Source organism: Arachis hypogaea, chromosome 1, assembly GCF_003086295.3.
Source record: "Arachis hypogaea cultivar Tifrunner chromosome 1, arahy.Tifrunner.gnm2.J5K5, whole genome shotgun sequence".
NCBI lineage: Eukaryota > Viridiplantae > Streptophyta > Magnoliopsida > Fabales > Fabaceae > Arachis > Arachis hypogaea.
In genome coordinates, this window is record NC_092036.1 from 41780613 (window position 1) to 41807606 (window position 26994).

Genomic DNA, 26994 nt, shown 5'->3' on the forward strand with positions numbered 1-26994 from the left:
GAGGTATGTTCTTATTATTGGCTATGAAAAAGGTAAAATTGGGGTTTTTGGAATTTGGGCAATGGGCACAGGTATATTTTCAAAACAATAAAAAAATAAATAAATAACTGTAAAATAAACTCTTGGCAAGGTATAAGAACTGGAAGTCCTATTCTTATCAATTGCGATGAGAATTGGATTTTTCTCCCACTTTGTTAACCTCTAACTATGAAGGTACGTTAAGTGGATGAATTAATTTTGATTCCTCAGATCCTAGTCTTTTCTTGGGAAAAGTCAGAGTTATTGGAACTTGAATTAATGAAATGAAGAAATCCAATTTTCAATCAACAATGAGTTTGATAACTCAAGAGTCACCAATTACTCAACCAAAGCCAAAAGGGTAACAGGAAAATCCAAATTATTTATATAAATAAAAGACAACAATCATCAATCTGAAATACCTTGATGCAATTGCATATTTGATATATTAGCTAGTTAGTTTAGTTGATTTTAGCTTGATTTCACTCATTTTCTCTAAATAAACAAGTCCTTTTATGAGTTTGTATTCATGCATGAGAATACTAAGGAACATGTTGATTCTAGCCAAATTCATGCAAATGATTTAAGGAATACATACATGAATGAGTATGAATGAATCTCATGAAATTTATTGCATGAATTGGTAAGACTTTGAAGCTATTTCCTTTGTTGATGATAGGTGATGAAACAAGGAAGCATGGAAGCAAGAAGGATGCAAGGAAATCTTGGAGCAAGAAGGAGATGTATGTTGCCAACTTGATCCTCAAGTTGGCAACGCCCAATTGATGCAACCAGGATGAGAGAGCACGTTGGCAACTTGGTTTCCAAGTTGCCAACGCCCAAAGTGGTGCTGCCAGGAGGTGTAGCACGTTGGCAACTTGGAAACCAAGTTGGCAACGTGCTAGTGCACAATCAGCGGAAATTGCAGCCTGACCCTCCCCTCTTCAAGGATGAATATCTTGAACCACAAGGATCCAATTGGCATGATTCCAATTGCGTTGAGAAGCTGACATCAAGATCTTTCCAACGATATACAATAGTCCATAATGTGGCAAGGAATGGAAGCTCAAATCAGAGGGAAACTTAAGCCCCAAATGCAAGGAAATGAAGCATTGCAAGTTGCCAACTTGAAGACCAAGTTGGCAACGCCAGAGCCACCAGGGAGAGGCACCATTCAAGTTACCAACGCCAGGAAAGGCACCATGCACGTTGCCAACGCCAGGGAGAGGCACCATTCAAGTTGCCAACGCCCGGAGTTGCACCAAGCACGTTGCCAACGCCCATTAGCCTTGCTATGCACGTTGCCAACGCTAGGAAGCAAACTTGGAGCCTTGAGAAGGCTCGAGCACGTTGCCAACATGCTAAAGGGAAGGAGTGTTTGGCAACAACGCCAGAATGGTGAAGAAATTGTGGTGCACGTTGCCAACTTGAAAATGAATGGGCGTTATTCACAACAACTCCAACAAGGCAGCCTGACAATGTCCTCTTCAATGGAAGATATCTTGAGCTACAGAGATCCAAATTGAGTGCTTCCAGTTGCATTGGAAAGCTGACATTCAGAGCTTTCCAACCATATATAATAGTCTATAGTGGAGCACAAAATTGAAGCCAAACCAGAGTCATCTTTAGGCCCTAAAAACAAGAACATGAAGTGAAATTCAAGAAGGCTAGAGATTAGCCTTGGAGTGTGGCTCGAGCACGTTGCCAACGTGCTAGATAGGGGGCGTGTTTTGCAACAACGCCAGCCCCAAGCCCTTGCCTTGGGAGAGTAAGGCACGAGCACGTTGCCAACTTGGGGTTTAAGGTGCGTTATTGGCAACAACTTGGCAACAACTTGGCAGCTTGACCTTACCTTCTTTGAGGAACCATAACTTGAGCTAGGAAAGTCCAATTGAGGTGATTCTAGTGGCATTAGAAAATAGACATCAAGAGCTTTCCAATGATGTATAATAGTCCATATTGAGGCTGGAGGTTGACACTCAAATTCTGGGCTACATTTAGCATGAAAGTAGAGCCAAGAAGAGGAAAAGCAAGTTGTTGGCAACAACTTGGGCTAGCAACGCCCAAGTCTCATACTTCACTACCAGGAAATTGGCATGCACGTTGCCAACGTGCATTATGCCTAGAGTTAGTGCCAATAACGCCAAGCCAATGGGCCAGAAACATGATGAATGAACTCTTCCTTTCCAAGTCTAGCAACACTTCCAATTGAGCCAAGAATTCAACAATGAGAAAGCCCACATTGCTAACCCAAATTGGAGATCTCTGAAGAAGTTTTGGGAGTAGTATAAATAGAAGAGATTGATGTACTTGTAGAGGACTTTTACACTTTTGAATACTTTTTAACACTTAGAATTTTTAGACACTTTTAGCACTTTTATTTGGCTTTTGGTTAGAACTTCCGGGTACTCTCCCGGAAAGCTCATCTTTGGTTTTCTATTGGAATTTTTCTTCTTCATCTTCAAGTTTTAAGCACTTCATTCTTCTTCTTCTTCTTCCTTTACACTTAGTTTAATTTTTGTTCATGGCAATTGTTGTTGAACTTGGAGCAATGACTCACTAAACCCCACTTTCATTAGGGGGAAGAGCTCTGCTAGTTGAAATGTATTGGTGAACTCCTCTTTTCTTCCTCAATTCATGTGGTTGATCCAAAGAGGAAGCTCTTGTTCTTCAAAGATTCAACCACCATCGAGAGAGGGGTTAATCTATGAGAATTATGTGGTGAATTTGAGGAATGAGCCACATGATTCAGTTTAGAGTTCATCCTTTCATGATTCCCTCAATCAATATACCTTGGTTAGTATGTGAGATGTAACTTTCCTTGGTTGAGATTTTGGTAATTGTGTGGCTGGATTAGAATTGATCTTCAACTCTTCTCATGAACAATTAGATCACGAGAGTGGCAATTGGTTATGTTGAGAGAAATTGAATCATCAAGAGATTGGGATTCAATTACCCACTTGCCATGGATCTATACCCATGATTGAGAAGGATTTTGACTAACATCAATTCATGAAAACTAGCATCTCTGATCCCTAATGATCCTCTCTATCATTAATTCTTATTTCTTTTGTTCTTAGTGTTTGAAAACCCATTACCCAATTCCCTTTTATATTCTTGTAATTTATTATTCTTATCTTCTACATTCTGTTCATTTACCTCTTGCCATTTACTTTTATGTTCTTTAAATTTATGCAACCTTTAATTCCTTGCAATTTATCTTTGATGTCATTTAAGTTTCTTGCACTTTAAGTTTCCGTCATTTACTTGCACTTTATTTCTGTATTCTTGTTCTTAATTGCCATTTAAATTCCTGTAATTATGCTCAAAAGTCACATTGCTCATAAAATCAAAATCATGTTTGCTTGACTAAACTTACCATTTAACTAAAGTTGCTTAGTCTACCAATCCTCGTGGGATCGACCTCACTCTTAGTGAGTCTTACTACTTGATACGATCCGGTATACTTGCCGGTTGTACGTAGAATTCTCAAATTTTACGTATCAAGTTTTTGGCGCCGTTGCCGGGGATTGGAAAGATTGACAATGATTAAGTGAAAGGTGGTTTAGATTAAACATTTTTCTTTGTGTTTTCATTAAGCCCACTAACTGTTTGATACTTTGTTTCACTAACTCCAATTTCACTCTAATTCTAGCGTGTTGCACTTGTGATTTTGGTTCTGTTTGTGTATGTCAGGAACAAGTAGACGTGATATTGAGGACGAGAGAACCCGCCGAAGGTTAAGGAGAGCAGAAAGAGGAAAGTTCATAGTTGGTGAAGAAGGGTCAGAGGAATCAGAGGGAGAAGATCAAGTCATGGATGATGAGATGCAAAACCCTCCTGGAGGGGTCAACAATAATGGTGGACAAGCTAGAAGGGTGTTATCCTCATTTACTATCCCTGATCCAAGACATTGTGGGAGCAGTATTGCTACACCAAATGTTCAGGCCAATAACTTTGAGCTAAAACCTCAACTCATCACTTTGGTACAGAACAATTGCTCTTATGGAGGGGGACCTCTTGAAGACCCAAATCAACATCTCTCTATTTTTCTGAGGATATGCAATACAGTGAAGACAAATGGAGTGCATCCAGATGTCTACAAGTTGTTGCTATTTCCATTCTCTTTGAGGGATAAAGCCACTCAATGGCTAGAATCATTCCCCAAGGAAAGCCTCAATGATTGGAATGAAGTGATGGGCAAATTTCTAGCAAAGTTCTACCCACCTCAAAAGATCATCAAGTTGAAGACAGAGGTCCAGACCTTTAGGCAAATGGAAGGGGAGTCATTGTATGAAGCCTGGGAAAGGTATAAAGCACTAATGAGAAGATGCCCCCTGACATGTTTAGTGATTGGGTTAAGCTCCAAAACTTCTATGAAGGCTTAAGCTTCGAAGCAAGGAAGGGACTAGATTACTCATCAGGAGGATCACTCAACATGATGAAAACTGCCGAGGAGGCCCAAGACCTCATTGAGATTGTGGCAAACAATCAATATTATTACTCATCAGAGAGGCAGCATAATCCACCCCCAAAGAAAGGTGTAATGGAGCTTGAAGGTGTTGATGCTATCTTGGCACAAAATAAGTTAATGCACCAACAAATCCAACAACAAATGGAGATGATAACAAAGAGAATGGATGGTTTGCAACTTGCAGCAGTGAACACAACAAATCAACCATCACTTGAATGGAGCCAAGGTGAAGGGATCACGGTTGAACAACCACAAGAACAAGTTCAATACATGCAGAACACTTCAAATTCTCAGGATGAATTTCATGGTGATACATACAATTCATCTTGGAGAAATCATCCCAATCTAAAGTGGGGTGAAAACCATTGGCAAAAGAACAACAACCACAACCACAACCGTAACACAAATAACCAAAGCCACCATGCCAACAACACTAACCAATATAGAAAAACACAAAACACATATCAACACCCTCATAATAACTCACAAACTCACCAAAACAACTTCCCTGCACCAACATCCAACACACAGAATTACCACACTAACCCACCCAACAACTTTCAACAACAATCCACCCCCATCATATCCCCAATTGACCATTATGAGACTAGAATTTCAAGTCTTGAAGCAACCTTACAAGCACTTGCTCAAACCACTCAAGCCTTAGCTAAGGGACACAAGGAACATGAGGTCATCATGAAGAACATTGAGAGACAAGTGGGACAATTAGCCAAACAAGCCGAGCGACCAACCAATGTTCTTCCAAGTGATACAATACCCAACCCAAGAGACACAGAAAAAGCCATAAAATGGGAGGAGTGTAAAGCAATCACCCTGAGAAATGGGAAGAAAGTGGAGACAGAAGCCATTACTCAGGAAGAGCACATCAAAGAAGGCTTAAAAGAAGAGGTGAAGGAACAAAAGCAGGAGCAAGAAACCTATACACAAAGTGCTAAATTAGCTAAAAAGGAGGCAGTGAAAGCATACCAACCAATGCTCCCATACCCTCAAAGGTTTAAAGAAGAGAACAAAGAGACGCAATATTCCAAATTCTTGGAAATATTCAAGACACTACACATCAACATCCCCTTCATTGAAGCACTTGAACAGATGCCCCTATATGCTAAGTTCATGAAGGAATTATTGACAAAGAAAAGATCCTTGAAAGAGGGACAAACGGTTATGATGACCAGGGAGTGTAGTGCCATCATCCAGAAAAAGTTGCCAAAGAAGATGAAAGACCCAGGGAGCTTTCACATCCCCTGCACAATAGGAAACATGATGATTGAGAGAGCATTTTGTGATCTTGGTGCAAGCATAAATCTGATGCCTCTATCTCTGATGAGAAAGCTTCAGATTCATGAATTGAAACCTACAAAGATAGCCCTTCAAATGGCGGATAAATCTATTCAACAAGCACTCGGGGTTGTAGAGAATGTATTAGTAAAGGTGGACAAATTTTTCCTCCCAGTTGACTTTGTCATCCTAGACATAAAGGAAGATGACAACACTCCCATTATTCTAGGGAGGCCCTTTTTAGCTACTGCCAGGGCATTGATAGATGTCGAAAAAGGAGAATTAATGCTAAGGGTGCATGATGAGCATATAGTGTTCCATGTCTTCAAGAATTTGCAAGACTCTACCCAAGAGGAAGAGTGTATGAAGATTTATTCCATAAATCCCAACTTGAAAGAGGCACCTGATGAGGCACTTCCAAGCTCATGCAGGAAAGAAAATGAAGAGGTGGAGGTGCTGCAACAAGCTCAAAGAATAGAGGAGAAGCTGCAATCAAAGTCAGCATTTAAGATTCATAGCAAGGACTGTCCAAAAATTGAGATTCCAAAACCTGAACTATCTCCTGGAAAAGAAGAGAGTCCCAAGAAGAAAATGCCAAGAGGATGGAGAAACAAGAAAATCTCCACTGAAGACTTCTCACCAGGGGATAAAGTGATGCTAACTTACCAACCAAAAGAGACATCTCCACACTTTTCTGGATACTACACAGTGAACAAAATCCTCTCACTTGAACATGTGGAAATCATCAAGAATGATACTGGAAGGAAGCTCACGGTGAGAGGGGAAGGATTAAGGCACTATGATCATCATCCGCCCTAAAGAAGGACAAATGTCAAGCTAGTGACAATAAAAGAGCGCTTGTTGGGAGGCAACCCAACCAGAGGTAACCATCTTTTCATATCTAATTCAATAAAACTGTTAATTAGTTTCATCTAGATTGCAAGAAGCTAAGTTTGGTGTTGCACACCAAAACAATCTAAGGGAGAATGAAGGATTCTAAGTTTAGTGTTCCACCAAAAATCCCATCATAAAACACATTCTCACTTTCTGCCATAAGGCTAGCTTCATGCATTTAGACGGACTAGTTAATTATCTTGCTGTTTTCTAGTTTTTAGTCTATTACCTTAGAAAAAGAAGAAAGAGTTTCACACATGGTTAATTTGATGCATTGGCAAGGTACTAAGTTTGGTGTTCCCACACCAAAGTAAGTTCAAAAAGCCCACAAATAAATCATGCAGACTAACCACTGTTTCTAAGTGCTTGGGGAACAAGCAACTTTTAATATCATTGTAGAATGTCATACAAGCCTTTGGAGGGATTAAGCATCATCAATCAAAGAAGCAAAAGATGAACATAAAGGCTAGCAATGATGATGATGAGAAGAAAAGCAAGTGAACTCCAACAGGTTGTATTGTTAAGTGATATTTTACATCAAATGTTGCTGTGATTGAAAGTTGGATTGTATCCTTATTTGCTCTGTTTGTCGGCATCATATAATTTTTCTTTTTATATTCCCGCCTGCCTTCATAGCATAGTCTTTCTTTATAATAAGCAAGATGCTTGATTATTCACAACATTCTTATCTTCAAAACCTGTTTGCACTCAATTTTCAAGAATGCATCACATGAAAGTTCTTTGAAAAGAAGGATTGAGGAATAAAATCAGTTTTTGAGGCAAGCAAAAGATTAGGAGAAGTGGTGGTTCTAGTAGTATGATCATGTATTGAGGTTGCATGCTTGTGAAAACTTGCATGGGAGCTCATAGGCAGGACATAAAGTTCAAAGAAGTATTGTAGAGATTCTCAAAAATCTATTGATCCAAGAAGCAGCAAACAAAGCAAAAGGAAGAAAAGAAAGTGCAAAAACAAAAAGAACATGGCCCAAGGCTCTGAGCATCAATTACTAGGCAGAAAAAGAAAGAAAGAAACAAAAACTCAAAAGAGTTGCTATCCTAGTAAATGCTTGTGGTTGAAGTGTGTCAAGGAAAGAGGCTTGAGCAAGTAAATCCTTGGGGGTGCTTTAACACCTAATACCTTAAAACCAACTGGTTTAGGAGTATTGATTGAAAGCTTATCTAAAGAGCCGCCTTGAGACATGACACTTAGAGTCGAGGTCAAAGCACAAAAATTATAAGCTGCTTCAAGGTGATTACATATAAAGAGATCTCCATGATATCATTTGAATGAAAGTCCTAAGATCTAAGACTTCCAAAATGTAAGGACTGATAAGCACTGGGACCCTTGCATGAACACATAATTCAGAGTTCACCCCACTATCACTTAATCACTTCACTCACCAAGGTATTATAAGCTATTCCTCAACTCATTCCAATTAAAAGAAATCTTTGTGCATAGTTCTTTTGTTGCTTGAGGACAAGCAAGGTTTAAGTTTGGTGTTGTGATGCAATTGCATATTTGATATATTAGCTAGTTAGTTTAGTTGATTTTAGCTTGATTTCACTCATTTTCTCTAAATAAACAAGTCCTTTTATGAGTTTGTATTCATGCATGAGAATACTAAGGAACATGTTGATTCTAGCCAAATTCATGCAAATGATTTAAGGAATACATACATGAATGAGTATGAATGAATCTCATGAAATTTATTGCATGAATTGGTAAGACTTTGAAGCTATTTCCTTTGTTGATGATAGGTGATGAAACAAGGAAGCATGGAAGCAAGAAGGATGCAAGGAAATCTTGGAGCAAGAAGGAGATGTATGTTGCCAACTTGATCCTCAAGTTGGCAACGCCCAATTGATGCAACCAGGATGAGAGAGCACGTTGGCAACTTGGTTTCCAAGTTGCCAACGCCCAAAGTGGTGCTGCCAGGAGGTGTAGCACGTTGGCAACTTGGAAACCAAGTTGGCAACGTGCTAGTGCACAATCAGCGGAAATTGCAGCCTGACCCTCCCCTCTTCAAGGATGAATATCTTGAACCACAAGGATCCAATTGGCATGATTCCAATTGCGTTGAGAAGCTGACATCAAGATCTTTCCAACGATATACAATAGTCCATAATGTGGCAAGGAATGGAAGCTCAAATCAGAGGGAAACTTAAGCCCCAAATGCAAGGAAATGAAGCATTGCAAGTTGCCAACTTGAAGACCAAGTTGGCAACGCCAGAGCCACCAGGGAGAGGCACCATTCAAGTTACCAACTCCAGGAAAGGCACCATGCACGTTGCCAACGCCAGGGAGAGGCACCATTCAAGTTGCCAACGCCCGGAGTTGCACCAAGCACGTTGCCAACGCCCATTAGCCTTGCTATGCACGTTGCCAACGCTAGGAAGCAAACTTGGAGCCTTGAGAAGGCTCGAGCACGTTGCCAACGTGCTAAAGGGAAGGAGTGTTTGGCAACAACGCCAGAATGGTGAAGAAATTGTGGTGCACGTTGCCAACTTGAAAATGAATGGGCGTTATTCACAACAACTCCAACAAGGCAGCCTGACCATGTCCTCTTCAATGGAAGATATCTTGAGCTACAGAGATCCAAATTGAGTGCTTCCAGTTGCATTGGAAAGCTGACATTCAGAGCTTTCCAACCATATATAATAGTCTATAGTGGAGCACAAAATTGAAGCCAAACCAGAGTCATCTTTAGGCCCTAAAAACAAGAACATGAAGTGAAATTCAAGAAGGCTAGAGATTAGCCTTGGAGTGTGGCTCGAGCACGTTGCCAACGTGCTAGATAGGGGGCGTGTTTTGCAACAACGCCAGCCCCAAGCCCTTGCCTTGGGAGAGTAAGGCACGAGCACGTTGCCAACTTGGGGTTTAAGGTGCGTTATTGGCAACAACTTGGCAACAACTTGGCAGCTTGACCTTACCTTCTTTGAGGAACCATAACTTGAGCTAGGAAAGTCCAATTGAGGTGATTCTAGTGGCATTAGAAAATAGACATCAAGAGATTTCCAATGATGTATAATAGTCCATATTGAGGCTGGAGGTTGACACTCAAATTCTGGGCTACATTTAGCATGAAAGTAGAGCCAAGAAGAGGAAACGCAAGTTGTTGGCAACAACTTGGGCTAGCAACGCCCAAGTCTCATACTTCACTACCAGGAAATTGGCATGCACGTTGCCAACGTGCATTATGCCTAGAGTTAGTGCCAATAACGCCAAGCCAATGGGCCAGAAACATGATGAATGAACTCTTCCTTTCCAAGTCTAGCAACACTTCCAATTGAGCCAAGAATTCAACAATGAGAAAGCCCACATTGCTAACCCAAATTGGAGATCTCTGAAGAAGTTTTGGGAGTAGTATAAATAGAAGAGATTGATGTACTTGTAGAGGACTTTTACACTTTTGAATACTTTTTAACACTTAGAATTTTTAGACACTTTTAGCACTTTTATTTGGCTTTTGGTTAGAACTTCCGGGTACTCTCCCGGAAAGCTCATCTTTGGTTTTCTATTGGAATTTTTCTTCTTCATCTTCAAGTTTTAAGCACTTCATTCTTCTTCTTCTTCTTCCTTTACACTTAGTTTAATTTTTGTTCATGGCAATTGTTGTTGAACTTGGAGCAATGACTCACTAAACCCCACTTTCATTAGGGGGAAGAGCTCTGCTAGTTGAAATGTATTGGTGAACTCCTCTTTTCTTCCTCAATTCATGTGGTTGATCCAAAGAGGAAGCTCTTGTTCTTCAAAGATTCAACCACCATCGAGAGAGGGGTTAATCTATGAGAATTATGTGGTGAATTTGAGGAATGAGCCACATGATTCAGTTTAGAGTTCATCCTTTCATGATTCCCTCAATCAATATACCTTGGTTAGTATGTGAGATGTAACTTTCCTTGGTTGAGATTTTGGTAATTGTGTGGCTGGATTAGAATTGATCTTCAACTCTTCTCATGAACAATTAGATCACGAGAGTGGCAATTGGTTATGTTGAGAGAAATTGAATCATCAAGAGATTGGGATTCAATTACCCACTTGCCATGGATCTATACCCATGATTGAGAAGGATTTTGACTAACATCAATTCATGAAAACTAGCATCTCTGATCCCTAATGATCCTCTCTATCATTAATTCTTATTTCTTTTGTTCTTAGTGTTTGAAAACCCATTACCCAATTCCCTTTTACATTCTTGTAATTTATTATTCTTATCTTCTACATTCTGTTCATTTACTTCTTGCCATTTACTTTTATGTTCTTTAAATTTATGCAACCTTTAATTCCTTGCAATTTATCTTTGATGTCATTTAAGTTTCTTGCACTTTAAGTTTCCGTCATTTACTTGCACTTTATTTCTGTATTCTTGTTCTTAATTGCCATTTAAATTCCTGTAATTATGCTCAAAAGTCACATTGCTCATAAAATCAAAATCATGTTTGCTTGACTAAACTTACCATTTAACTAAAGTTGCTTAGTCTACCAATCCTCGTGGGATCGACCTCACTCTTAGTGAGTCTTACTACTTGATACGATCCGGTATACTTGCCGGTTGTACGTAGAATTCTCAAATTTTACGTATCATACCTCAAATAACATTAATTCAAATAATAATCTGTATCATGGAAACATTAAATAGCAAAAGTAAATAATCAATCCAAAGTAAAATAAAATAAAAGGGAGCTTAAAACAAGGAAACATTAAACCTGGGATTGAGAGTCACTCCTAAAACTAAGAGAAGTCCTAAATCCTAATTTCTAAAAACTCTACCTAAATCCTAAGAGAGAGGAGAGAACCTCTCTCTCTAAAAACTACATCTAAAACATGAAAAGTGAATTATGAAAAGCATGATGAGTTTCTGCAAGTTCCCTGACTTTAATCTGTGTTTCTGGGCCAAAAACTGGGTTGAAATGCGGCCCAAAATCTCTGCCAGTGACTTTTGTAATTCTGCAGATCGCGCTCGCCACGCGATCGCGTCATCCATGCGGACGCGTCATTCGCGTTTTTTCCTGCCACGCGTTCGCGTCGTCCACGCTTCCGCGTCACTTGTGCTTTTCCAATCCGCGCGGTCACATGAGCCATGCGGCCGCGTCACTCTGATTTCTTCTATTTCACGCGGTCGCGTGAGCCATGCGACCGCGTGACTTTTCGCTGGTCATCTCCTCAATTCCTTGTATTCCTTCCATCTTTGCACACTTCTTCTTCATTCTCTAAGCCATTCCTGCCCTATGAAGCCTAAAACACTTAACACACAGATCAAGGCATCGACTGGTAATAAGAGAGGATTAAGATTAGCTAAATTAAGACCAAAGAAGCATGTTTTCAATCATGTAATAATTTTAGGAAGGAAATATAAATACATGCTAATTATATGAATAAGTGGGTAAAGATCATGATAAAACCACACAATTAAACACATTGTAAACCATAAAATAGTGGTTTACCATGCATATGGGTCCAGTATCTCCCTTCTCTTCAGTTCTTCCTTGAGTGTAGGTTGGGGTGCATGGTCTCTTTCTTCCTAGTTTCCCTCTTGACTGTCTTGGATGTGTTCTACTTCCTTCATACTCCTCTCATCACTTGTGGTGATCATCTTACATTCTTCCCACCTTACTTTCTTTGTTTTTCCCCTTGGGTTCTTCTCCGTGTCACTCGGAAATCCATCAGTGGGTTTGGGAATTTGTTGGGATAAATACCCTACTTGGGACTCCAATCTCTTGATGTTTTCTCCTTGGTTTTTGATATTAGCTCGCACTTCTTCCTTAAACACCTTGTTGTCTTGGACTTCTCTACATAAATTTTCAAGTAGAGTCTCAATTTTTGAAAGTCTATCATCCGTTAGTGATGGTGGATTGGGGTTAGGTGGTTGAGAATGGTGGTTAGGTGGGTGTTGATAGGATCTCTGTGAGGTATGTTGGTGAGTTGTATTATTGTTGGAGTTGAAGTTATGGCGTCTCTAGTCTTGACCTTGGTCTTGTTTATTTCCCCAACTAAAGTTGGGGTGATTTCTCCATCCAGAGTTGTAAGTTTTGGAGTATGGGTCATGAATTTGTCTAGGTGAGTTTCCAACATAGTTGGCTTGTTCCCAATCACCTTCTTCTCCTATATTCACTCCTTCTTGAGCTGGTGATGAAGTGATGACTGCTGCAACTTGGTTTTCCTCCACCTTCTTGGTGAGATCTGCTAGCTGCTTAGTGATCATCTTATTTTGAGCTAGCAATGCATCCATATGGTTCAGCTCCATTACTCCTTGAGTGTTACTTCTTTCAGAGGCATAGAAGTAGTCATTCTCAGCTACTGTTTCAATGACATCTATGGCTTCTTCAATGGTTTTTTTCTGGTTTAGAGAGCCTCCTGATGAATGATCTACAGCCTTCTTTGACCATAGGAAAGACCTTCATAGAAAATGTGAAGTTGAACCCATTTGTTGAACATATCCGGTGGGCATCTTCTTGTTAAGTCCTTGAACCTCTCCCATGCCTCATAGATAGTCTCACCATCTTGTTGCCTGAAAGTCTGTACCTCAGCTCTCAGCCTATTAATTCTTTGAGGAGGGTAGAATCTTGTCAAAAATTTGTTCACCACATCTTCCCAATTTGTTAAGCTCTCCTTTGGAAAGGATTCGAGCCACTTGGATGCCTTGTCCCTGAGTGAAAAAGGGAACAACAATAGCCTATAGACATCCGGGTGGACTCCATCAGACTTCACAGTGTCACAAATTCTCAAGAAGGTGGTTAGATGTTGATTGGGGTCTTCTTGAGCACTTCCTCCAAATAAGCAGTTGTTCTGAACAAGGGTGATGAGCTGGGGTTTTAGTTCAAAAATGTTGGCATGTATGGTGGGCTTCTGTATGCTACTTCCACAGTTTCCTAGATTTGGATTGATGTAGGAGCCTAGAACTCTCCTTTCTTGCCCAACATGGTTTGCAGGGCCTTCTCTAGCATGGTTGTGAGCTTCTTCTTCATGATTATTTTCCAAGTTCTCTTCCATGTTGGGTTCAAAGTACTCTTCCTCTTCCTCAGCACCAACAACTAAATTCCCTCTTGCTTCCCTCCTTAATCTCTAGAGGGTTCTCTCAGGTTCTGGATCGAAGGAAGTTGAGGTCCCCCCTCTTCTCCCTGTCATACAACTAACAAAACATGCATCAAGAGATAAAATGAAGAGGTTATTCTTGTTAGAGTGATTGTTAGTGTGAGTGATGCAAATTATCAAACAGGCAGTGGGTTAGTGAGCAGAATTATAGATAATAACAAAGAAAGAAAGAAAAATAGAGAGTGTATAGAGGATGAGGAAGAAGTTAAACAAAGTGAAAATAAATGACTGAATAAAGTAAACAAACAAAGAAAAAATGCCCAATCTAGTGAGCTTTCAACTTAATCATTGTTGATACAAAATCAATCCCTGGCAACGGCGCCATAAATTTGATGCGTGAAAACTTGTCTCTCAACAAATTTCCTTCGGCAAGTATACCAAATTTATCGTCAAGTAAACACTCACAATAGAGTGAGGTCGAATCCCATAGGGATTGATTGGTCAAGCAACTTTAGTTGGAAGAGTATGCTAGTTGAGCTAAACAGAGTGTAGTTTGAGAATTGTAGAAAATTAAATGACGGAAAAGTAAATAGCAGAAAATAAAGTGCATAATCTTAAATGGGGATTTGGGATAATGAGCATGAAAATAAATGACAGAAAATAAAGAGAATGGGTAAGATCAGAAATGGGAAATTCATTGGGCTCAGGAGATGTTGTATTCTCCGGATCAAGTTCATTTTCATCTCTTCCTCAATCAATGCATCTATTGATCTCCTTGGCAATCTTAGGTGATTAGATTCCAATTCCTTGGTAATCCAATCTCTCTAAGCTTGAACAATTGCCTAATTCCTTGATTTAATTGCTCATGGGAAGAGATGAAGTATGGTCACTGATTATACCACATGTATTTCCAAATCAAAGTGTTGGGAGGATTACATGTCACTATATCCGCCCAGACCCCAATTTGGTCCAACATGAGAAAGCATTTCTAGCATGATCTCCTCATCCCTTTTCCACGGCTAAAAAGAGATCCAATTATAGAGAGTTTCTTTTTCAAGACAACTAACTAATTGAATTAAGATCGAAAGCTTTCTAGTAAATCAAAAGAGAATAAAGAAAAAGAGAATGAAAACTATAATTGATCCATCAAATTACAACAGAGCTCCCTAACCCAATGAAAGGGGTTTAGTTGTTCATAGCTCTAGAAATGAAAAATGGCAGAAAATAATACATCCCAGCTAAAAGTGCAGAAACGTAAATATACAGACAGTAGTTCTCCAAAGTGCCAAGCTCCTCTATAGTTCAAAACTACTCCTATATATACTAATCCTCTTGATCTTCTAGTGAGTTCTTCAAGTCTTGGATGTGGGCTTTGGATCTGGAGTTGAAGCAGTTCCAATCTTTAGTGGGCCCAGCTTGCAGAGAAGTATGAATTAGGCATGGGCGTTAGTGAAGTTAACGTTACGTGACATTGTGGGTTCGAGAACGTTAGTGGCAATCACAATTTTCACTAACGTTCCAACCTCATATAGCCTACGTTAACTCCAACGTTAGTGGCACTAACGTGACCACTAACGCTGCCTTGTAAATCTTCGCTAGCGTTATTGGGACTCACATTTCCCAATAACATTGGCTTATAACCCTTCGCAAGCATTATTGGGACTCACCTTTTCCATTAACGTTGTGCCCTTTGTCCCTACGATAGAGTTCACGTTAGTGTAACTAACGTGGCTCTTAACGTGGCTATGCCTCACCTTCGAGAGCGTTAGTGACACTTACCTTTGTCACTAATGCTCAAAGTGCCCCTACTCTCCATGTTAGAGCTCACGTTAACTAAGTTAACGTGGCCACTAACGTGGTAGTAATGCCATCTTCCAACGTTAGTGACAAAGGTGAGTGTCACTAACGTTGGCTCATCAATCTCAGCTCTACGTTAACTTTCATGTTAGTTGTCTTAACGTGACCACTAACGTGGGCAATGCTAGTTGATCCAACGTTAGTGACAAAGGTGAGTGTCACTAACGTTGGCATTGTTCCTCTCTTTCACGTTAGAGTTCACGTTAACTAAGTTAACGTGATTCTTAACGTGGCTCATTGCCAATTCTTGGAATGTTAGTGGTGTTCACGTTTACCACTAACGTTGGAGCTTTTTTTTGTCTCCACGTTAACTACCACGTTAACTTAGTTAACGTGGCAATTAACGTGGGCTTATGATGGCTTTGCGGGCGTTATTGGTGATCACTTTTCTCCTTAACGTTGCAAGCTATTTACCATTCCACGTTAGTGGTCACGTTAACTAGATTAACGTGAGTACTAACGTGGTTCTTCCTTGCTTTCTTTGTCCTGAAATCAAGAAAATTAAGTGCATTAAAGCTCTAGCCAAAGTCATGAGATTATGCATCATCAATTTATCATTCAATTCTAGCAAAATCCTCATGAAATCATGTGAAATTCACAATAGTTGCTTGAATCAAGGTGTAAGTGTATTTTCATTCAAAACTTGCCTTATTCACTAAGAAAATGCATGAAACTACCTTAAAACAGTAAAGAAATGGTCAGTGAAACTGGGCTAGATGCCCTGGCATCACTGAGTCACAATCTGAAAAGGTTCACCCAGTCATGTGTCTGTGGCATTTATGTATCCGGTGGTAATACTGGAAAACAAAGTGCTTAGGGCCACGGCCAAGACTCATAAAAGTAGCTGTGTTCAAGAATCAACATACTTAACTAGGAGAATTAATAACACTATCTAAACTCTGAGTTCCTATAGATGCCAATCATTCTAAACTTCAAGGGATAAAGTGAGATGCCAAAACTGTTCAGAAGCAAAAAGCTACAAGTCCTGCTCATCTAGTTAGAGCTAATATTCATTGATATTTTGGGACTTATAGTATATTCTCTTCTTTTTATCCTATTTGATTTTCAGTTGCTTGGGAACAAGCAGCAATTTAAGTTTGGTGTTGTGATGAGCGGATAATTTATACGCTTTTTGCCATTGTTTTTAGGTCGTTTTTAGTAGGATCTAGCTACTTTTAGGGATGTTTTCATTAGTTTTTATGCAAAATTCACATTTCTGGACTTTACAATGAGTTTGTGTGTTTTTCTGTGAATTCAGGTATTTTCTGGCTGAAATTGAGGGACCTGAGCAAAAATCTTATTCAGGCTAACAAAGGACTACTGATGTTGTTGGATTCTGACCTCCCTACACTCGAAATGGATTTTCTGGAGCTACAGAAATCCAAATAGTGCGCTCTCAACGACGTTGGAAATTAGACATCCAGAGATTTCCAGCAATATATAACAGTCCATACTTTGTTCGAGTTTAGATGATGCAAACTGGCGTTCAACGCCAGTTCCATGCTGCATTCTGGAGTAAAACGCCAGAAACACGTCACAAGCCAGAGTTAAACGCCAAAAACACGTTACAACTTGGCGTTTAACTCCAAAAGAAGCCTCTGCACGTCTAAAGCTCAAGCTCAGCCCAAGCACACACCATAGATTAAGGTATAGAGCTCTGCTGTACCTCGAGTATTAATGCAATTACTACTATTTTCTATTCAATTCAGCTTATTCTTATTCTAAGATATTCGTTGCACTTCAACATGATGTATGTGATGATCCGTGACACTCATCATCATTCTCACCTATGAGCGCGTGACTAACAACCACTTCCGTTCTACCTTAGAACGAGCGAATATCTCCTGGATTCCTTAACAAGAATCTTTGTGGTATAAGCTAGAATTATTGGCGGCCATTCTTGAGAATCCGGAAAGTCTAAACCTTGTCTATGGTATTCCGAGTAGGATTCATGAATGACTGTGACGAGCTTCAAACTCGTGATTTTTGGGCGTAGTGACAGACGCAAAAGAATCAATGGATTCTATTCCGACATGATCGAGAACCGATAGATGATTAGCCGTGCTGTGACAAGAGCATTTGGACCATTTTCACTGAGAGGATGGGAAGTAGCCATTGACAATGGTGATGCCCTACATACAGCTTGCCATGGAAAGGAGTATGAAGGATTGAAGGAAGGTAGTAGGAAAGCAGAGATTCAACAGGGACAAAGCATCTCCAAACACTTATCTGAAATTCCTACCAATGATTTACATAAGTATCTCTATCTTTATTTTATGCTTTATTTATTATTAATTTTGAAAACCTTTATAACCATTATAATCTGCCTAACTCAGATTTACAAGTTGACCATAGCTTGCTGATGAGCGGATAATTTATACGCATTTTGGCATTGTATTTAGTATGTTTTTAGTATGTTTTAGTTAGTTTTTGTTATATTTTTATTAGTTTTTATTTAAAATTCACTTTTCTGGACTTTATTATGAGTTTGTGTGTTTTTCTGTGATTTCAGGTATTTTCTGGCTGAAATTGAGGGACCTGAGCAAAAATCTGATTCAGAGGCTGAAAAGGACTGCAGATGCTGTTGGATTCTGACCTCCCTGCACTCGAAGTAGATTTTTTGGAGCTACAGAAGACCACTTGGCGCGCTCTCAATTGCGTTGGAAATTAGACATCCAGGGCTTTCCAGCAATATATAATAGTTCATACTTTGCCCAAGATTTGATGGCCCAAACCGGCGTTCCAAATCAGCTTCAGAATTCCCGGCGTTTAACGCCGGAACTGGCACAAAAGTGGGAGTTAAACGCCCAAACTGGCACAAAAGCTGGCGTTTAACTCCAAGAAAAGTCTCTACACATGAAATCTTCAATGCTCAGCCCAAGAACACACCAAGTGGGCCCGAAAGTGGATTTTTACGTCATTTACTCATTTTTGTAAACCCTAAGCTACTAGTTCTCTATAAATAGGAACTTTTGCTATTGTATTTTCATCTTTGGATCACTTTAGATCTTCGGATCATCTTTGGACGTCTAGTTCTTAGATCATGGGGGCTGGACTCTCGGCCATGCCTAGACCTTGTTCTTATGTATTTTCAACGGTGGAGTTTCTACATACCATAGATTAAGGTGTAGAGCTTTGCTGTACCTCGAGTATCAATGCAATTACTACAATTTTCCATTCAATTCAGCTTATTCTTGTTCTAAGATATTCATTCGCACCCAAGAACTTGATGAATGTGATGATTATGTGACGCTCATCATCATTCTCACTTATGAACGCGTGCCTGACAACCACTTCCGTTCTACATGCAAACAAGGCTTGAGTGGATATCTCTTGGATTCCTTAATCAGAATCTTCGTGGTATAAGCTAGAATCCATTGGCGGCCATTCTTGAGAATCCGGAAGGTCTAAACCTTGTCTGTGGTATTCTGAGTACGATTCAGGGATTGACTAACTGTGACAAGCTTCAAACTCGCGATTGTGGGGCGTTAGTGACAGACGCAAAAGAATCATTGGATTCTATTCCGACATGATCGATAACCGACAGATGAATAGCCGTGCTGTGACAGAGCGTGTTGAACATTTTCACTGAGAGGACGGGACTGTAGCCATTGACAACGGTGATGCCCAACATACAGCTTGCAATGGAAAGGAGTAAGAAGGATTGGATGAAGACAGTAGGAAAGCAGAGAGACGGAAGGGACAAAGCATCTCCACACGCTTATCTGAAATTCTCACCAATGAATTACATAAGTATCTCTATCTTTATTTTATGTTTTATTCATCTTTTAATTATCAATCTTCCATAACCATTTGAATCCGCCTGACTGAGATTTACAAGATGACCATAGCTTGCTTCATACCAACAATCTCCGTGGGATCGACCCTTACTCGCGTAAGGTTTATTACTTGGACGACCCAGTGCACTTGCTGGTTAGTTGTGCGAAGTTGTGATAAAGAGTTGAGATTGCAATTAAGCGTACCATGTTGATGGCGCCATTGATGATCATAATTTCGTGCACCAAGTTTTTGGCGCCGTTGTCGGGGATTGTTCGAGTTTTGACAACTGATGGTTCATCTTGTTGCTTAGATTAGGTTATTTTATTTTATTTTGTTCTTCAGAGTTCTTAAGAATGAATTCTAGAGTTTCAAGGTGATGTTCTTATCATCACAAAAGCTTATTGATTCTCATCAATTTAGCTGTTGAATGTAATGTCCTGCTGAAGCTTGGCTAGCCATGTCTAATCTCTTTAGACTAAAGCTTTAGACTAACATTGCATGATTCCTGGAATTCTTATTAAAAATTTTGAATCTCTTTATTTTATTTTCCATATAATTGTCGAAAAATCACAAAAAAAAATTTATAAAATCATAGAAATCAAAAATATTTTATGTTTCTTGTTTGAGTCTGGTGTCTAATTTTAAGTTTGGTGTCAATTGCATATCTTTATTCTTCTAATTTTCGAAAATTACATGCATTATGTTCTTCATTGATCTTCAAGTTGTTCTTGATAATTTCCTTGCTCTGATCTTTAAATTCTCTTGTCTTGAGTGTTTTGTTGTTTCTCATATGCATTCTCAATTTGTTAGTGTCAATAGTATACAAACTTCTAAGTTTGGTGTCTTGCATGCATTGTTTATTTGATTTTAGTTTCATTTTGATTATTCCTCATCATTAAAAATTAAAAAAAATTTTAATTTGTGTCTTTTCAAGTCAATAATACAGAGAATTGAAGATTCAGAACATGCAACAGAGGAATTACACAGAAAAAGCTAGGTGTTCAAAACGCCCAGTGAAGAAGGAAAACTGGCGTTTAAATGCCAGCCAGGGAACCTGGCTAGGCGTTTAACGCCCAAAAGGGTAGCATTTTGGGCGTTAAACGCCAAAATTGATACCATTCTAGGCATTTCGCCAGGATGATACAAGAGAGAAGATTTTGTTTTTAATTCAAATTTTTTTTCATGTTTTCATAATTTTTCAAAGTCAAATCTTTTTCAAACCATATATTTTCAATCATATATTTTCAAAATCAATTTCTTTCCATTCTCAAAAATACTTGCCTACAATTAATGATTTGATTCAACATTTCAAGTATGTTGCCTTTTCTGTTAAGAAAGGTTTAATGTTTGAATCATATCCTTTAAATTTCTTGTTAGCCAAGTCATTAATTTTAAAAATCAAATCTTTTTAAATTGTTTCTCAATTATATCTTTTCAATCATGTCTTTTTAAAACCATAACTCTTCAATCATATCTTCTTAATCACTTTTTTTTCCAAATAATTTTCAATCTTTTTTATTTCTAATTTCAAAATCTTTTTCAAAAATCACTTTATTTCTTTCCCAACTTTAATTTTCGAAATTCATTCTTCAATTTTTCAAAATTTCTTCAAAATCTTTTAATTTATTTTCGAAAATTCTTCCCCTCTTCTCACATCCTTCTATTTAAGGACTAACACTCCTTCACTATCAACAATTCGAACTCTATCTCTCTTGATAAGTTCGAATTCTTCTTCTTCTACCTCCTCCTTCTATTCTTCTTTTCCTCTGACATTTCAAGGAATCTCTATACTGTGACATAGAGGATTCCATATTTTCTTGTTCTATTCTCTTTCATATGAGCAGGAGGAAGGACAAAAGTATTCTTGTTGAGTCTGACCCTGAACCTGAAAGGACCTTGAAGTGAAAGCTAAGAGAAGCTAAAGCACTACTCTCTGTAGAGGACCTAACAGAAATCTTCAAACAAGAAGAAGACATGGCAGCCGAAAACAACAACAATGCCAACAATGCAAGGAAGGTGTTGGGTGACTTTACTGCACCTACTCCCGACTTCTATGGGAGAAGCATCTCTATCCCTGCCATTGGAGCAAACAACTTTGAGCTTAAGCCTCAATTAGTTTCTCTAATGCAATAGAATTGCAAGTTCCATGGACTTCCATTGGAAGATCTCATCAGTTTTTAGCTGAATTCTTGCAAATCTGTGACACAATCAAGACCAATGGGGTTGACCCTGAGGTCTACAGACTTATGCTATTCTCTTTTGCTGTAAGAGACAGAGCTAAGATATGGTTGGACTCACAACCTAAAGAAAGCCTGAACTCTTGGGAAAAGCTAGTCAATGCCTTCTTGGCAAAGTTCTTTCCACCTCAAAAATTGAGTAAGCTTAGAGTGGAAATCCAAACCTTCAGACAGAAGGAAGGTGAATCCTTCTATGAAGCTTGGGAAAGATACAAACAATTGATCAGAAAATGTCCTTCTGACATGCTTTCTGAATGGAGCATCATAGGTATCTTCTATGATGGTCTGTTTGAATTGTCCAAGATGTCATTGGACAACTCTGCTGGAGGATCTCTTCATCTGAAGAAGACACCTGCAGAAGCTCAAGAACTCATTGAAATGGTTGCAAATTACCAATTCATGTACACTTCTGAAAGGAATCCTATGAATAATGGGACAAATCAGAAGAAAGGAGTTCTTGAGATTGATACTCTGAATGCCATATTGGCTCAGAATAAAATATTAACGCAGCAAGTCAATATGATTTCTCAAAGTCTGTCTGGAATGCAAGCTGCACCAGGCAGTACTAAGGACACTTTATCTGAAGAAGAAGCTTATGATCCTGAGAATCCATCAATGGAAGAGGTGAATTACATGGGAAAACCCTATGGAAACACCTATAATCCTTCATGGAGAAATCATCCAAATCTCTCATGGAAGGATCAACAGAGACCTCAACAAGGTTTCAATAACAATAATGGTGGAAGAAACAGGTTTAGCAATGGCAAGCCTTTTCCATCATCTTCTCAGCAACAGACAGAGAATTCTAAGCAGAGCCACTCTGACTTAGCAACCATGGTCTCTGATCTAATCAAAACCACTCAAAGTTTCATGACTGAAACAAGGTCCTCTATTAGAAACTTGGAGGCACAAGTGGGTCAGCTGAGTAAGAAAGTTACTGAACTCCCTCATAGTACTCTTCCAAGAAATACAGAAGAGAATCCAAAAGGAGAGTGCAAGGCCATCAACATGGCCGAATTTGGAAAGGAGGAAGAGGCAGTGATTGCCACTGAGGAAGACCTCAATGGACGTCCACTGGCCTCCAATGAGTTCCCTAATGAGGAACCATGGGAATCTGAGGCTCACACTGAGACCATAGAGATTCCATTGGATTTACTTCTGCCATTCATGAGCTCTAATGAGTATTCTTCCCCTGAAGAGGACGAAGATGTCACTGAAGAGCAAGTTGCTAAGTATCTTGGAGCAATCATGAAGCTAAATGACAAGTTATTTGGTAATGAGACTTGGGAGGACGAACCCCTTTTGCTCACCAAAGAACTAGATGACTTGACTAGGCAGAGATTACCTCAAAAGATACAGGACCCTGGGAAGTTCTCAATACCTTGTACAGTAGGCACCATGACCTTCAAGAAGGCTTTGTGTGACCTAGGGTCAAGCATAAACCTCATGCCTCTCTCTGTAATGGAGAAGCTAGGGATCTTTGAGGTGTAAAGCCGAAAGAATCTCACTAGAGATGGCAGACAATTCAAGAAAACAAGCTTATGGACTTGTAGAGGATGTTCTGGTAAAAATTGAAGACCATTACATCCCTGCTGATTTTATAGTCCTAGAGACTGGGAAGTGCATGGATGAATCCATCATCCTTGGCAGACCCTTCCTAACCACAGCAAAGGCTGTGATTGATGTTGACAGAGGAGAATTGATCATTCAAGTGAATGAAGAATCCGTTGTGTTTAAGGCTGAAGGATATCCCTCTGTAACCATAGAGAGGAAGCATGAAGAACTTCTCTCAAAACAGAGTCAAACAGAGCCCCCACAGTCAAACTCTAAGTTTGGTGTTGGGAGGCCAAAACCAAATTCTAAGTTTGGTGTTGAACCCCCACAATCAAACTCTAAGTTTGGTGTTGGGAGGTTCCAACATTGCTCTGAGTATCTGTGAGGCTCCATGAGAGCCCACTGTCAAGCTACTGACATTAAAGAAGCGCTTGTTGGGAGGCAACCCAATGTTATATTTATCTATTTTTCATTATTATTTTATGTTTTCTATAGGATGATGATCATGTGAAGTCACAAAAACAATTGAAAAAGCAAAAATAGAATGAAAAACAGAAAGAAAAACAGCACACCCTGGAGGAAAAGCTTGCTGGCGTTTTAACGCCAGAAAGGGGCACCAGACTGGCGTTTAACGCCAGAAAGGGGCAAGAAGCTGGCGTTAAACACCAAAAAAGGGCAGCAGTCCAGCGTTTAACGCCAGGGTTAGCAGAAGGGGCGTTTTTACATGCCACTTGGTGCAGGGATGAGCTATCCTTGACACCTCAGGATCTGTGGACCCCACAGGATCCCCACCTACCCCACCACTCTCTCTCTTCTTCACCCATTCACCAATCACCTCAATACCTCTTCCCCAAAAAACCCCTCACCTATCAAATCCCAGCATTCTCTTCACCACTCACATCCATCCTTCATAAAACCCCACCTACCTCACCATTCAATTCAAACCACTTTTCCTCCCAAACCCACCCATAATGGCCGAACCCTACCCCTCTCTCCACCCCTATATAAACCCATCTTCACTCTTTCATTTTCACACAACCTAAACACTACTTCTCCCCCATGGCCGAACCTCAAAGCCCCCTCTATCTCCTCAATTTTCTTCTTCTTCTACTCCCTTCTTTCTTCTTTTGCTCGAGGATGAGCAAACCTTCTAAGTTTGGTGTGGTAAAAGCTAAAGCTTTTTGTTTTTCCATAACCATTTATGGCACCTAAGGCCAGAGAAACCTCTAGAAAGAGGAAAGGGAAGGCAAAAGCTTCCACCTCCGAGTCATGGAAGATGGAGAGATTCATCTCAAGGGTGCATCAAGACCACTTCTATGAAGTTGCGGCCATGAAGAAGGTGATCCCCGAGGTCCCTTTCAAACTCAAAAAGAGTGAATATCCAGAGATCCAACATGAGATCCAAAGAAGAGGTTGGGAAGTTCTTACCAACCCCATTCAACAAGTCGTAATCTTAATGGTTCAAGAGTTCTATGCCAATGCATGGATCACCAAGAACCATGATCAAAGTGTGAACCCGGACCCAAAGAATTGGTTTACAATGGTTCGGGGGAAATGCTTAGATTTTAGTCCGGAAAATGTAAGGTTGGCATTCAACTTGCCCATGATGCAAGGAGATGAACACCCCTACACTAGAAGGGTCAACTTTGATCAAAGGTTAAAGCAAGTCCTCATAGACATTTGTGAAGAGGGCGCTCAATGGAAGAGAGATTCAAGAGGGAAGCTGGTTCAACTGAGAAGGCATGACCTCAAGCCCGTGGCTAGGGGATGGTTGGAGTTTATCCAACGCTCAATCATTCCCACTAGCAACCAGTGTGAAGCTACTATAGACCGGGCTATCATGATTCATAGCATCATGATTGGAGAGGAAGTAGAAGTTCATGAGGTTATATCCCAAGAACTTTATAAGGTGGCGGACAAGTCCTCTACCTTGGCAAGGTTAGCCTTCCCTCATCTCATTTGTTACCTCTGTAATTCAGTTTGAATTAACATAGAGGGAGACATCCTCATTGATGTGGACAAGCCCATCACTAAGAAGAGGATGGAGCAAACAAGAGATCCCACTCATGGACATGAGGAAATTCCTTATCATGAAATCCCTAAGATGCCTCAAGGTATGCACTTTCCTCCACAAAACTATTGGGAGCAAATTAACACCTCCCTAGGAGAATTGAGTTCCAACATGGGACAACTAAGGGTGGAGCACCAAGAACATTCCATCCTCCTCCATGAAATTAGAGAAGACCAAAGAGTCATGAGAGAGGAGCAACAAAGGCAAGGAAGAGACATTGAGGATCTCAAGCACTCCATAAGATCTTCAAGAGGAAGAACAAGCCGCCATCACTAAGGTGGACCCGTTCTTTAATCTCTTTGTTCTTTATTTTTCTGTTTTTCGAATTTTTATTCTTTATGTTTTATTTATGTTTGTGTCTTCTGATCATTAGTGTCTTAGTGTCTATGCCTTAAAGTTATGAATGTCCTATGAATCCATCACCTTTCTTAAATGAAAAATGTTTTCATTACAAAAGAACAAGAGGTACATGATTTCGAAGTCATCCTTAAAACTAGCTTAATTATTTTGATGTGGTGACAATACTTTTTGTTTTCTGAATGTATGCTTCAACAGTGCATATGTCTTTTGAATTTTTTGTTCAAGAATGTTAAAATTGTTGGCTCTTGAAAGAATGATGAAATAGGAGAAATGTTACTGAGGATCTGAAAAATCATAAAAATAATTCTTGAAGCAAGAAAAAGTAGTGAATTCAAAAAAAAAAGCCAATAGCCCTTTAAACCAAAAGGCAAGGGTAAAAATAAGAAGGATCCAAGGCTTTGAGCATCAATGGATAGGAGGGCCCACAGGAATAAAATCCTGGCCTAAGCGGCTAAACCAAGCTGTCCCAAACCATGTGCTTGTGGCATGAAGGTGTCAAGTGAAAACTTGAGACTGAGCAGTTAAAGTCATGATCCAAATCAAAAAGAGTGTGCTTAAGAATCTTGGACACCTCTAATTGGGGACTCTAGCAAAGCTGAGTCACAATCTGAAAAGGTTCACCCAGTTATGTGTCTGTGGCATAAATGTATCCGGTAGGTAATACTGGAAAATAGAGTGCTTTGGGACACGGCCAAGACTCATAAAGTAGCTGTGTTCAGGAATCAACATACTTAACTAGGATAATCAATAACACTATCTGAATTCTGAGTTCCTATAAATGCCAATCATTCTGAACTTCAAAGGATAAAGTGAGATGCCAAAACTGTTCAGAGGCAAAAAGCTACTAGTCCCGCTCATCTAATTGGAGCTAAATTTCATTGATAATTTGGAGTCTATAGTATATTCTCTTCTTTTTATCCTATTTGATTTTCAGTTGCTTGGGGACAAGCAACAATTTAAGTTTGGTGTTGTGATGAGCGGATAATTTATACGCTTTTTGGCATTGTTTTTAGTATGTTTTTAGTATGTTTTAGTTAGTTTTTATTATATTTTTATTAGTTTTTATTTAAAATTCACTTTTCTGGACTTTACTATGAGTTTGTGTGTTTTTCTATGATTTCATCTATTTTCTGGCTGAAATTGAGGGACCTGAGCAAAAATCTGATTCAGAGGCTGAAAAAGGACTGCAGATGCTGTTGGATTCTGACCTCCCTGCACTCGAAGTGGATTTTCTGGAGCTACAGAAGCCCAATTGGTGCGCTCTCAATTGCGTTATAAAGTAGACATCCTGGGATTTCCAGCAATATATAATAGTCCATACTTTGCCCGAGATTTGATAGCCCAAACCGGTGTTCCAAATCAGCTCAAGACTGCCTGGCGTTTAACGCCAGAAATGGCACAGAAGTGGGAGTTAAATGCC

General features: G+C 39.6%; 1 non-coding gene and 1 pseudogene across 1 annotated transcript; one reads left to right on the forward strand and one right to left on the reverse strand.

Annotated features, from left to right (window-relative positions):
* Positions 1–13118: 13118 nt before the first annotated feature.
* LOC112714763 (small nucleolar RNA R71) lies at positions 13119–13220 on the forward strand (annotated as a pseudogene).
* Positions 13221–21730: 8510 nt separating this feature from the next.
* Positions 21731–21838, reverse strand: LOC112711619 (small nucleolar RNA R71). Its single transcript, XR_003157557.1, has one exon. It is a non-coding gene; the product is annotated as a small nucleolar RNA R71 (small nucleolar RNA).
* Positions 21839–26994: the final 5156 nt, after the last annotated feature.